Genomic DNA, 13408 nt, shown 5'->3' with positions numbered 1-13408 from the left:
AGCCTATATTCCGCCTTCAAGAAAGCCAACAACGCATACTACTACAACATAGGCATTAGATGAGATGAGGACAAAAGGCCACGTTCGACTGACCAGCATGCACTTAATTTGAATTGGTAAGGGAATCAATCATGTGGTAATTCCAAACAGAACGTTACCACTGGCGACTCGCGCTCCCTGTTTACATACAGCCAATGATAGTGTATGAAAATATATATCCCACAATTCCTGGCTGCAATGTAAAAAATAAAATGCACAAATATAGCGTTCATGTGTTACCTTTATTGCTATTTGAAACATTTGTCTGAATAATTTGACTGCCCATGTAATGACCTGTAGCAATATAGTAACTAAAAGGGCCCATTTGCAATTGATTTGATGGCTGCTAAATTCCCACTGTCTTGTGGGAGTGTGCCATGGTCTATAAATAGTGCCTGGACAAGTAATGAGAATACAATGGTTGCATTGCGTATCCATTCTTGACTCGCAATCAACGAATATACAGGAGGCGCCCGCGAACCATTTCGGAGGGCCCGTTCGCGGGCCCTGGTGCGACTGCACCTGCTGCACCTGCTATAGTTACGCCACTGGTTCTGAACCATTTTGTTCTGTATGGGCTGTCCCTTTATGTTCTTGATTTTTTTTTTTGTTAAACAAACCTTGAACCTCCACAGACACTCACCAAGGGATGCGCCGGAGTGATAGTCTCATGCTGTGTGCAAGCCAATAGCACATTCTGAGAACGTAGCACACTCAAATTGAATTGCTCAGACTGACCAATTGCTCCTGACTTGATTTCATGAGGTCGCTAATTTTTTTTAGATAGTATTTGTTGGGGGCTTTTTGCTTATTAGGACAGTACCGGAAATGAGAGAGAGCAATGGGAAAGGATCTGCAATTGACACAGGCTGGAATCAAACCCAGGTAGCCAGCATAGCAGTGCAGTGCCCTACCACTTGAGCCTCGGCAGGGCCATAAGGTCAATTAGGGTTCGTCTCATTTTTTAATTTCTGCATCAAGAGAGGATGCTATCTCTCCCTCTCTCTTTCCCTCTCTCTCTCTCTCTCTCTCTCTCTCTCTCTCTCTCTCTCTCTCTCTCTCTCTCTCTCTCTCTCTCTCTCCACCATGCTGTCTTGCTCTCAGTTGTGGGAGCAGCACACAGCACACTTGCAGCTCAGTTGTTACAGCACCAGAGTTATCAGTCACCAATTGCAGGAAACCTGGGTTTATTTATTATTAAGTAGCCTAGAGCATTTAGAGCACCCCCAAATATATTGGGTCTTGTGATGTTGGGTGCTATCCATGAAACTAATGTATGACACTTAAGCAATATTAGCTTGTCATGAATATTTTGCTTTGAATCATTTGGGTTATTTTGGCAAAATATTGTATTAGTCTTACTAAGCTGAACGAATGAACAGCAGCCCTGTCGTGGACCAATGACGTCATGAGAACTGGCCTTCAGGAAACTTGCAAAAAAAAAAAAGTCCCCATATCTGGATAAAGGTAAAGTAAAGGTTCTCAAATCTGCTTGATGCTCCCAAAAATTGAATTGCACGTTTCAGACTCTCACTTCATCATCTGCATCAAACAGTATTTCGTTTGATACAGACCTAATTACAGACAGTGCAAAGAACTGATTTTTGGGACATTCTGACATTTTTTTGGAAGGAATGTACTGTATAATTGTAATGGTGCGCACCCAGTGCTTCACTGCTTGCGTAACAAGCTTCCAGTGTTTAAAATAACCTTTTGCCAGAACAGCATAGGCTAGGCCTACCTGTCAACTTCAAGCTACAAAAAACGGCAATATTCCCTGATTTTAATCCAAAAATCTGAAAATTTTCAACAGGCCAAATCCCTACAGTCGATAGGACAGCAGTGACAGGTCAGACAGTAACACTGATAGCCCGAGCGCGAGACCAAAACCCCCCCGCAGCACATGTTTTAAAAGAAGCGCGTAGGCTATGTCTCCTTGTTGTTTTGATAGTCGTTTGATAGTAGGTAGGTAGTTTGATAAGCAAGACCCTCTAGCTGTTTCAGAGCCATACGGCTCTGAGCTCATGGAATGACTGAGGGGGTGTGGCAGGCTCGTCAGGGTAACTGACAGCCGTGGGCATAATTTATGGACCAACGCTGCTGCTATAAGTGTAAATGGACAAAGCCATGTGAAAAGTTACAGCTGTTTTAGAATTACATTGTAGCCGGGCGAATTGTTATTGCAATGCACCTGACTTGTTTTTTCTTGCCGTGTCCCTCCTGTGCCGTGAAGGGGAGCGAATGGGATAGAACAGAGTATTACTGACTCTTGTTTTAGCTACCAGTTCTGTGAGGCAGAGATTCAGATATCGCACATTAGTCTGATTTCTCATGTAGCTTCCCATCGCTGGGAGAACATCTTTCACCGGAGACAAAGACATGCAGCACGAAATGGATAGGGTTGGGTTTAGATTGTAGATCATATGGTTCTCGATTTAAAACCATGTTTGAACTTCACGGAGACTTGAACCGGATAATGAGGGAGGCTCTGTGGTCGGTTATGTTTTTTATTTTTTTATTTTCATCATCCCGAGTGTTTATAAAATAGGAACCGAAAATGGCACCGTCAGGAACCAGCATCGAAACAAAGGTTCTGGAACCGGAACTGAAACCGAAAACTTCTGATTGGTACTCGGCCCTATGAGAACTGGCCTTCAGGAAACTTGCAACAAAAAAAAATCCCCATATCTGGATATTTCAAATGAAAAACGTGGTAACACTTTATTTTAGGGATACATCTATTAGCACTAATACATACAATATTAATGCCTGTGTAAGTAACTTGTAAGGCATGTACTAAGCAAAATCAGACAGTTGTTAGACATTTATTCGCAAATGTCTTGTTCATGCACAATAAGGGATTTATTACCAATACAACCTTAGTAAGGACCTAGTAGGCCTAGATTTCTATTTATGAGTAAGCAGTAAGGGCCAGAATACAATGTGTATAAGCTCCTGGTACACTGTGTGAACAAACCCTGAACAGTGTGAAAACAGATGTGGAATAAGGGTCCCTATTCTAAAGTGAGGCATTGCTCAGCCCACATGGCTTAGGGCCCCCACACTACCTAGGGCCCCCACTCTACCCAGCCCCCCTTGGGAAGCAAAGTGTAAAAACTTATCCTAATCTGCATCAGCTAATGTTGAAATATAATTCTAATTTCTCCTACTCAATGTTTTAATGAGTAACAGGAAGCATTATATAGCAAGGATTGGACGTAAACTTCTCAATGACGGTGGGGTGGTGAGATGTCATTTTTTCATACACCAATTAGTTTTAATTCTACAATAAATGCAGAATATAACGATGAGTAATAGTTTGGAAGCGAAATGAAGCTATCCCTTTGTGATAAATAAGTGAATGTTTGAGAAACTCTCCCACATAGGATATTGTACTACAGCATGGTCACAGGCAAGTCTCACAGCAGTTAAACCTCTGGAGAGACTCTACAATCGAGCATTAAAAATCCTAGGTAAGCGGTCCATAAGAACACATCACTGTAACGTCCAGCGGGACCTGAACATGCTAAGCTTTCATAACTACATAGCCTTATCTAATGTCATCCTAGTTCATAAGTGTCTGCATGGTAAAGCCCCTCAGTTGCTTTGTGATAACATCCAACCTATACAGGTTGCTGGGAGGTCCACCAGGAACGCTGTATTGGGCAACTGCAGGGTACCACACCGCAAAACGGTCCTTGGCCAGTCTTCATTCCTGATTAAAGGAACTAATCAATGGAATAGCTTGCCATCTGATATCAAGGCTATTCACAATCATGAGCAGTTTAAAACTCAGCTGAAGGAGTTCCTAAAAAGCAACCAGGTATGTAGTCATGTGTGAGTGTGCTTATTGGGTAGAGATTGCAGATTCTTGGGGGGGAGGGGGGGAATTGGTGCGTGCATGTGTGTGTGAGAGTGAGGGGGGGGGGCAATTGATATGTTATGTGTGAGTGGGGGGGAGGGGGGGTGATTTTGTGTGTGTGTGTGTGTGTGTGTGTGTGTGTGTGTGTGTGTGTGTGTGTGTGTGTGTGTGTGTGTGTGTGTGTGTGTGTGTGTGTGTGTGTGTGTGTGTGTGTGTGTGTGTGTGTATGTATTGTGTGGGTGACAATGTGTAAAAATACATAACAGTAAGTACAGGACAGATGTAGGATTGGTAGGAAATGTGACTGATGTTTAGTGAATGCATGAGATGGATGGAAGATTATACACCAATTTTAAGTATGATTGAAAGTTTCAAAAATGAATGATTGGACTGAATGAGTGTATAGGCTGTTCTTATGATAATACTGTTTTATTTTGTTATTGCTGCTATTGTATTGTTTTAAAAGCCCTTCTAGGGACGAGCATTGGAAATTAGCTTTTGGCTATAAATGCTATGATGCTTGCTGTTTTGGTTGTTATGCAACCTACATGTTATGTATCTGTCCCTATCAAATAAACTAAACTAAACTAAACTAAACTAAACTTAGCTCCAAGAAGTGCAGTGCATGATGGGTACGCCCTTTGTCAGAAATGCAATGCATGGCCAATGCAGCAATGATAATATTTCTGTTGTTACGTACATGGCAAATTGTTTGGATAACAACTAAATTGCACGAGTGAGGGGAGGAGCTAAGGACGTAGGTAGACTCAGAGCCGGGTAGGTTGTCTGTTGGCCTAGATTGCGTACCCATCATGCATTGCACTTCTTGGAGCTAATGTTCTCAAACATTACATTAATTATCACACAATAATAGTCTAGTTTCACTTCAAAACTATTATTCTAATGTTCTGCATTTATTTGGGTTTTTTTACAATTAAAACTCAGTGGTACATGAAAAAAATTACATCTCACCAACCCATCGTCATTGACAAGTGTACGTTCGATCCTTGCAATATAAAGGCTCCTATTACCCCACTTGCTTTAATGTGAACGAGAGAATAATAGAGAACTGCTCTGATTAGAATATTGACATCTTACTTACACTTTGTTGATCGGGGATTGGCGGGGGCCGTCTAGGTAGTGAGGGCCTAGTTGGTATGAGGGCCCTAGGCAATGAGGGGGACCTCGGTAGTGTGAGGGCCCTAAGCCATCAGGGCTGAGCAATCCTTCACTTTAGAATAGGGACCCTTTTTCCACATCTGTTTTCACACTGTTCAGGGTTCGTTCACACAGTGTGTCGGTAGCTTATACACATTGTATTCTGCAACATTGTATTCTGCAAATCCCTAATTGGGCATGAACAAGACATTTGCGAATAAATGTCTAACAACTGTCTGATTTTGCTTAGTACACGCCTTACACATTACTTACACAGACATTAATATTGTATGTATTAGTGCTAATAGATGTATCCCTAAAATAAAGTGTTACCAAAAACGTTTACTACACTGCATCATAATTGACACATTGATACACTGAAAATAACACATTTAGTGCCTGCATTTACTTAAGAAACGGCAACACTGTAGTAGATTTAAAGAAGTAAATCTGTGGGGTGGGGGGTGTCTGTGTTTAACAACCATTAGTGAAAGGAAAAGCAAGGGTGAAACTTCAAGAGGAAATCCCTTCTACGACTTCATGTGTGCATGCTTCTATGATCTCATGATGATGAACTTTTCATAATTTCTTAAATGGAAATTTTGTGTTGTGGCTCATTGATGTCCTACTGTAAGTATTGGCCTTCAGGACAATCACAAGAATTCACGGCACGTACGTGTCAAGCCAAAACCATTCACTACACATTATTAGTGCAACTGTATCATAATTAATGAATTAAAAACTACACTTGCATATGGCGTATGGATATCACCCAGTATCACCAAGTCGAATATCTTCAGGATTGCTCCAGTTCAAACAACTTATTTTCCTATAAGTTTGAAAAGTCTGCCTTAGTCCTCTTAATGTTGTAATCGTCATTGTCTGGACAAATGCTTTCTTTTCCATTGTTCTGCTTTGTTGAATATGTTTTCCTCTTGATTTGCTCAGAGCAGACTGTCAGACAACCCACATTGCGCCTTGTGCAACTAATCAATGTTCAATGTGTAATGTGCTCATTTCCAATATGAATGGAAAAATATAAATCCGTGCTTGGTGTGTTTGTGAAAGGTAAATAAGGTCAACTGGTAAATTAGAATAACGCCATTTCATTGAAGACGTTGTCTCATCATGTTTTCTATGTGGTAAATGTGCCATTTCTTCCTTAAAGGGAAATTGCGACTTTATGTTAAATGTAAACTACATAGGAACTTTTCAGTTCATTCCATGAACTCTCAAATTTGAAAATTTTCAAACCAACATTGTAATGGTAATTTTCCTGAAATTGTATGACAAACAATGTTTGTAGTTTGAATTGATGCATGTGTGCAGATGTACAGTATGCCTGTGCTACAGAGCACTTCAACTGTAACCACCTAATTTGCCTTCCTCTCTTTACAGGCTCAATAACAACCATATAAAGAAAGATGGCTGTGCATCTTTAGTCGAGGCTCTTATAAAAAACCCTTCACACCTGATAAAACTGGACCTGAGTAATAATGATCTAGGAGACTCGGGAGTAGAGCAGATTTCTAATCTACTGAAGAAGGAAGCATGCAAACTACAGACAGTGATGTAGGTATTTATATATTGGACAAACAATAGCTTTTTTTTTTCTTAAGAACTCTGCATGTATAGTACCATAGGTGCAGCTATGATAATAGGATAGCTGCATTTTGTGTCAATTTATCTCGCTTCATGAATGTACACTAATCAGCAAAAAAAATACACGCTGTGGTAGCCTTGAGCATTTAGAGCACTCCCAAAGATATTGGGTCTTGTGATGTTGGGTGATATCCATGAAACTAATGTATGACACTTGTGCAACTAATCAATGTTCAATGTGTAATGTGCTCATTTCCAATACGAATGGAAGAATACAAACTCATGCTTGGTGTGTTTGTGACAGGTAGTTAAGTGTGGTGGTAAATTAGATTAACACCATTTCATTGAAGATGCTGGCTCATCATGTTTTCTATGTGGTAAATGTGCCATTACTTCCTTAGAGGGAAATTGCTACTCTATGTTAAACGTAAAGTACATAGGAACTTTTCAGTTCATTCCCTGAACTCTCAAATTTGAACATTTCCAAACCAACATTTTAATGGTAATTTTCCTGAAATTGTATGACAAATAATGTTTGTAGTGTGAATGGATGAATGTGAGCAGATGTACAGTATGCCTGTGCTACAGAGCTAATTGAGCACTTTAACTGTAACCTCATTTGTCTTCCTCTCTTTACAGGCTAAATGACAACCATATAAAGAAAGATGGCTGTGCATCTTTAGTCCAGGCTCTGACTACAAACCCTTCACACCTGATAAAACTGGACCTGAGTAATAATGATCTAGGAGACTTGGGAGCAGAGCAGATTTCTCATCTACTCAAGAAGGAAGCATGCAAACTACAGACAGTGAGGTAGGTATTTATATATTGAACAAAACAATTGATTTTTAAATTTTCTTAAGAAACCTGCATGTATAGTACCTTAGGTGCAGCTATGACGTTAGCATAGCTGCATCTTGTGTCAACATTATCCTATAGGAAACAAAGGAATGTCATTAGACTGTTAATTGGACTGTAATATTTATTCAATGTGTGTTTTGCTCCCCACAGGCTGAACACATGCAGTATAAAAGATAAGGGCTGTGTTGCCCTGACAACAGCTCTGACATCAAACCCATTACATTTGGAATATCTGGATCTGAGGGGAAACAATTTAGGAGACTCAGGAGTGAATCATATCTCTAATCTGATGGGAAAAACAAAAATAGAGTGAGTAGAGACATTTTCCCATAATAGAAAAAACAGTGTGTGGAAATCCTATCTGAATATCTCTCTCTCTCTCTCTCTCTCTCTCTCTCTCTCTCTCTCTCTCTCTCTCTCTCTCTCTCTCTCTCTCTCTCTCTCTCACGTGAAAGAGCACATGATGGTTAACATCCACATGGTCCTATGTTTTCTTCTCTTACAGATATGATGCACCGAAAAAAAGTTTCTTCAGCAGAGGTGGGAAGTCTGACCCCCAAGCACAGCACAGCACACCAAGGGATGAAGAGGCTAAAAGTGGTAGTATGCACACTGCTGGTAGTAATGTAGACGGTCCTGTGCACTCTGAGGGTGGTGAAGTTACCCAGCAGCCTGCTGCTGCTGCTGGTGGAGTTCATGTCGACACTGGTAGTGATGTTGATGGTCCTCGCTACCCTGCTGCTGGTGGTGGAGTTCATGTCGACACTGGTAGTGATGTTGATGGTCCTCGCTACACTGCTGCTGGTGGTGGAGTTAATGTCGACGCTGGTAGTGATGTTGATGGTCCTCGCTACACTGCTGCTGGTGGTGGAGTTAATGTCGACACTGCTGCTGGTGGAGTTCATGTCGACACTGCTGTTGGTAGTCATGTTATGGGTGGCGGTGGTGATAAAACTACCCCCACTGCTGGTAGTGGTACTGATACTGTCCCTACTGGTAGTGATGTTGATGGCGCACTATATACTCGTGGTGGTTCTCATGCAACTGCTGGTGGCAGTGATGCTACTTCCCATAGGGGTGCTGGTAGGGGCGCGGGTGCCTGCCAATCTCCCCAGATGTCAAGGGGTCAGCAAAAAACGAAAAGGAAATAATGTCAGTATGTGTTACCAAGAAGTGGAAGAGAGTGCAACAGAGGGTGGTAGCAGTGTGTGACCAGAGAGAGGTGAAGTGTAAAACTGAGACAGGTTATGTAGCTGGAAGTGACTGGGAGGGGATGTGTGCTGATGTAACTGTGCAAGTTTGCCTCATGGGGCTTGAGCCCACAACCCACTGTACCAGTCAACGCTCCAGTTCGGGCATGGGAGGGATAGCACGGGGTCAGCTCTATGTTCCCACAGCCCATTGGTCCCACGGCCCATTGGTCCCACAGCCCAAATGGTCCCAGCTTATTCCTGCTGCTCCATGTTCCCACAGTTTTACAAACTTATTCAAATATAAGCCCTATGCTCTACAACTCCATGTTCCCACATAAACCAAGAGAACCAATAGGCCTAAAAATATTGTTTAAAATCTTAGTGATGTGGGACCAATGGGCTGTGGGACCAATGGGCTGTGGGAACATAGACACGCTCCCGATAGCACAATATCTCATAGCTGAAGGACCAGGCTGATACCTCAGTGCTACGGCTACTGTATGAGGCTTCGGGAGGGAGGTTCAGTAATGTTATACCACCAAACTATGCTAGTTGGCATCCATTACACAGAGTGAGCTGGGTGAGAGTGCCTTCACTGAGCCGTGTGGGTGCAGTGTGTGTGATGAGAATGTCACAGAGAAAAGTGGTATTTGTGAGTGTGATCAGACAGGTCTCAAGCTGATTTTACATGCAGAGTGTCTTAAAGCTCACATGGTTGATGATCAAACTTTTCATCACAATTTCTTCCTTCCACAATTATTTTTGTTGTTTCCATTCATGACTTCTACCGTGTCTTCAGAAGCCAGTTTAGAATTAGATTCAGGGCATGCTGTAGATATGTTTAGCTATTCAGGAAAACAGGGGGACATTTTAGTTATTCAAGTAATAAAAGAAGATTGGTTTTATGTTACAGATGCCTCATTTGTATGTCATTATTGTCATTCTGTAATCATGCTTTTCAATTTTTTGGTGCGTGTACTTAGCTACTGGACATTATTTTTCTCTGTGACCAATCCATTTTAGTTGTTAGATGTTTGTGAACGCTATTCATTTAACTGAATACTGCATGCAAATACTGTAAATATTGTTAATAGACACATGGAGAACCTGGAGACTGGCTTTTCTCTCTATAATGGATATTACAGTAGTATTATTTTAAAGGAATGTTTTTTGTGCTCTAATTTCCTGTTGGCATTGATTAAATCCAAAGCATCTGTGTTACTGTACATGGATGAACTGAATATGTGATATTTGTGCTGAATTAAATGTATATATTAAAGACTATGATCGTTGTGTGCAGGACCGGTTCTAGTCAGTTTGGTGCCCTAGGCAAGCACCTTTTTGTGCAGTTTTTGCAAATTGGCATCTGTAAACATAACATGGTACATCTGCTTTGGCACCTACATTTACACTGAGTGAGCATGAATATTCATTGTTAATGTGAAGTTGTTTTTTTTTTTTTGCTTTAAGTTCTTATTTTGTGGGAGTTGTTGGTATCACTGGCACCCACAAGACATTTGTTGCTGTAGTGCTGCCGCTGATTGTGAGTGACAGAAACAATGTACACTATATTGCTCCCTTCACATGCCCACAATGTTCCTGCCTGTGTTTCACTTGACGTTTTTTGTAATTGCAGCTGTATATCTTACCATTTATGTTGTACCAGCAAAATTTGGCAATTAAAGTATTGTAATCTCATATGCCCATTCTTTAATTAACCACATAACAGTCAGTACAATTGTATACATTTTTTTGGCATCTGTTGCACTGCATCAGCTCCAGGATTTACAGCTCTTCCTCGGTTTGTCGTAAACTAACATGCATGGTCTTGTTAGAAAGCTAAGACTCTGGGGTATGTCAATAGTCATGAGAGCAATCTAATGTATTGTCACAAGAATACTTAGGATAAAATACTACGATACTTAGACTATAAAAATGGAGAAACTGAATGTGAATCTAAATAAATAATGTAACCCACTGTGAAAGCAATTCTCCTGAGGAAACACAACATAAAACTTGGGTCAGGTCTTTGGGAAACTCAAAGGAGCCACTTGATATCCACTGAAAACGTGTCAAAACGTGCACTGCCACCAGGTTCCCTGCCACCCCCGTTGACTTGAATGGGCAGAGTGGTTTGGATAGTGTAGAATTCTACTGTAGAACACCTCCTTTGGTCAGGTGCATCGGAGTGAAACCCCTGGGTCACCAACGTTAAAGAAAAGAAAACTCACGCACACTGTTCACATTTGCATTGTTTACTACAACATTTTAGTCTACTTGGCAGGGGTCCGTTTCTCGATTATTGTTGTTGCTAACCGTCTTAAGACCGTCTTACCATTCCCTTGGTGGATTTAATGGTTGACAGAGTTGAGTCGCTCGTACAAAGGACTTCGCTAACGACGAAAGCAAAGACACTTTTGAGAAACGGACCCCTGAGGGGTACACAGGAAAGGTGTCAAAACATGCCCTGCCACCGAGACTCCAGAGCCCCCATTGACTCCCATTCATTTTTGGGTCCGAAAAAGGCAAGCTCGCGATTTTCAGGATCAAGCTTTTCTGTGACAAATGTCCCAGGCTGAAAATCAGAATAAAAGTCAATGGGAGGGACTTTGTCCTATTTCTAGGGATTACCAAAGCTCAGAGCCTTTCTAAAACTGTTACCCAGCTTTTTGTTTTTTGGATACAGCCCGGGTTAGCACCCAAACATCCCTTTCAGAGAATTCAGACAGCTTCTTTTTGCATACAAAGTTAATCCTGTTGGATGTGGTTCATCCTTCCTGACGGTATGCAGACATTACCTTGGATACCGTGGCTCCTAATAAATCACAAAGACTTGCTGTCTCGGTCAAAGATGCAACAGTTACACGTGCACCAATAATTTCTCCTTTTTGAACTCTGATATGTCACCCGTAATGTTGTGTGCATTGCAAAAGTTTGAGCAAGACTGCTCTTACCCCACTAATTTAACTTACACACTTAACCTTACTGGTGCAATGTGCAATTAATGAAGATTGGCCAACGGGTTGGTCGACTTCAGCTATGAAACTTCCCACACTAAAATGACAGGTGTTTCCGTTATTTTGTCCAACCCCTGTATGAACACACACAGTGTATGTATGTGTATTTCAATTGCGCTTTTGCGAGATATTGAATTAAGCTCACGAGCACTAGGTGAGGACGGGAGTTGGGATATTGGAAAGAACCCTATCTATGTTAGCCTCTTTGTTTATTACAAACACTTCAGCTGACTTAAAACTGATTTGCCTCCTCTTATAGAGCTGATGAATTGAAGGCAGCAGCCACTAGTGGCTCTTTTAAATATACAGTATTTTGTTTAAAAATATAACATTTGGCCCTGGGTGTAACCAGCTCAAATTGTTGAGGCATTGACTATTATGCCAGAGATCCGGGTTTGATTCTGACCGGAGTTCATTTCCCAATCCTTCCTCATCTATCTCTCCTACTCACTTCTTGCCCTCATCCCATATTGTCCTGTCAAAAGGAGACAGCATCTAAAACGCCACATTTCGCTCGTTTAGTCCAAACAACAACTGACCATCCTCTTCCTTCTAACTGTCTAAGGTAGAGATGTGAAGTATCACATGAAAATCACATGCTGAAAACAAACAGGAAAAAAGGAAAGGATCTGGCTCCCCAGATGTGATTCTGTTCCCATTATTCACGATTAGGAGCCGTTAAAAAATATATTTTCCATCACAAACTGCACAACACTAGGCCTATTGAAACTGGGTCTACTGTACCTTATATGGAACTCTCGTCCATGTCAAATGCACCCAGGAGTCAAATGTTTCCAAATTCAAAAGTGCATTGAAGACCCATCTAGGCCTGTTCAAAATGCCATGACATGTCATGAACACTAGTTTGTGTTGTGTTGAGTCCAGTGAGCTTCAGGTTACTTCTCTATTGCCCTCCCTCACATCTCAACATGTCATAAAGAGCCAGTGCAGCGTCTAAGTATCAGGTACAGCTACATTACAATGTTTGACAACTGATGGATGAATTGCAAGTGGATCTTTTTTTCCTACACATAGTTTAGGCCTATATTGACAACAAGGCCATGGCAAGTAAAACGACTGAGTGTAATTGTGGAGCTGTGTTCATACATACGTGTACTACTAAATGGAGATGTCACATCTTTGCCTTCACTAACCTCGCAAACATCTGTCTGATTACGTAGACGTGTACTGTATGCCTGTATTTGTTTACATTATGTAAATCGGTCCCACTATGTGTACTGTATGCATCTATTTGTGTACAACATGCCAATCAGGCCCACTGTGTGTACTGTATGCATCTATTTGAGTAAACATGTCAATCGGGTCCACTGTGTGTACTGTATGCATCTATTTGTGTACACTATGTCTATTAGCTCACTGTGTGTACTGTATGCATCTATTTGTGTACACTATGTCTATTAGCTCACTGTGTGTACTGTGTACTCTGTTTATGTATGGCCTTGTCCTCACCTCAGAGGCCTATAGCACAGTGGGTTTACATACAGTGTTGAATCTCGCCCTCCAACCTGTGCCTGCAGTTCACCTAGGGAGCGCTGTCGAGACAGCAGAGCTCATAAGGCTGGCGCTAATAACTGACAATTGTGCTCACTGTCGGCTGAAACTTGACAATATTACTGTAAGTTCTGAGAAACCAATGTGGATTTCAATGAAATGTA

At 41.4% G+C, this 13408-nt stretch overlaps 1 pseudogene; it reads left to right on the top strand.

The window, feature by feature from the left end:
• The window catches only part of LOC134444114 (protein NLRC5-like), a 116034-nt pseudogene that overhangs the window by 79980 nt on the left and 22646 nt on the right, over positions 1–13408 (top strand).

Source organism: Engraulis encrasicolus, unplaced genomic scaffold, assembly GCF_034702125.1.
Source record: "Engraulis encrasicolus isolate BLACKSEA-1 unplaced genomic scaffold, IST_EnEncr_1.0 scaffold_45_np1212, whole genome shotgun sequence".
Taxonomy (NCBI): Eukaryota; Metazoa; Chordata; class Actinopteri; order Clupeiformes; family Engraulidae; genus Engraulis; species Engraulis encrasicolus.
The sequence above is the reverse complement of the archived record's forward strand: the minus strand, read 5'-3'. Positions and strand labels throughout refer to the sequence as shown.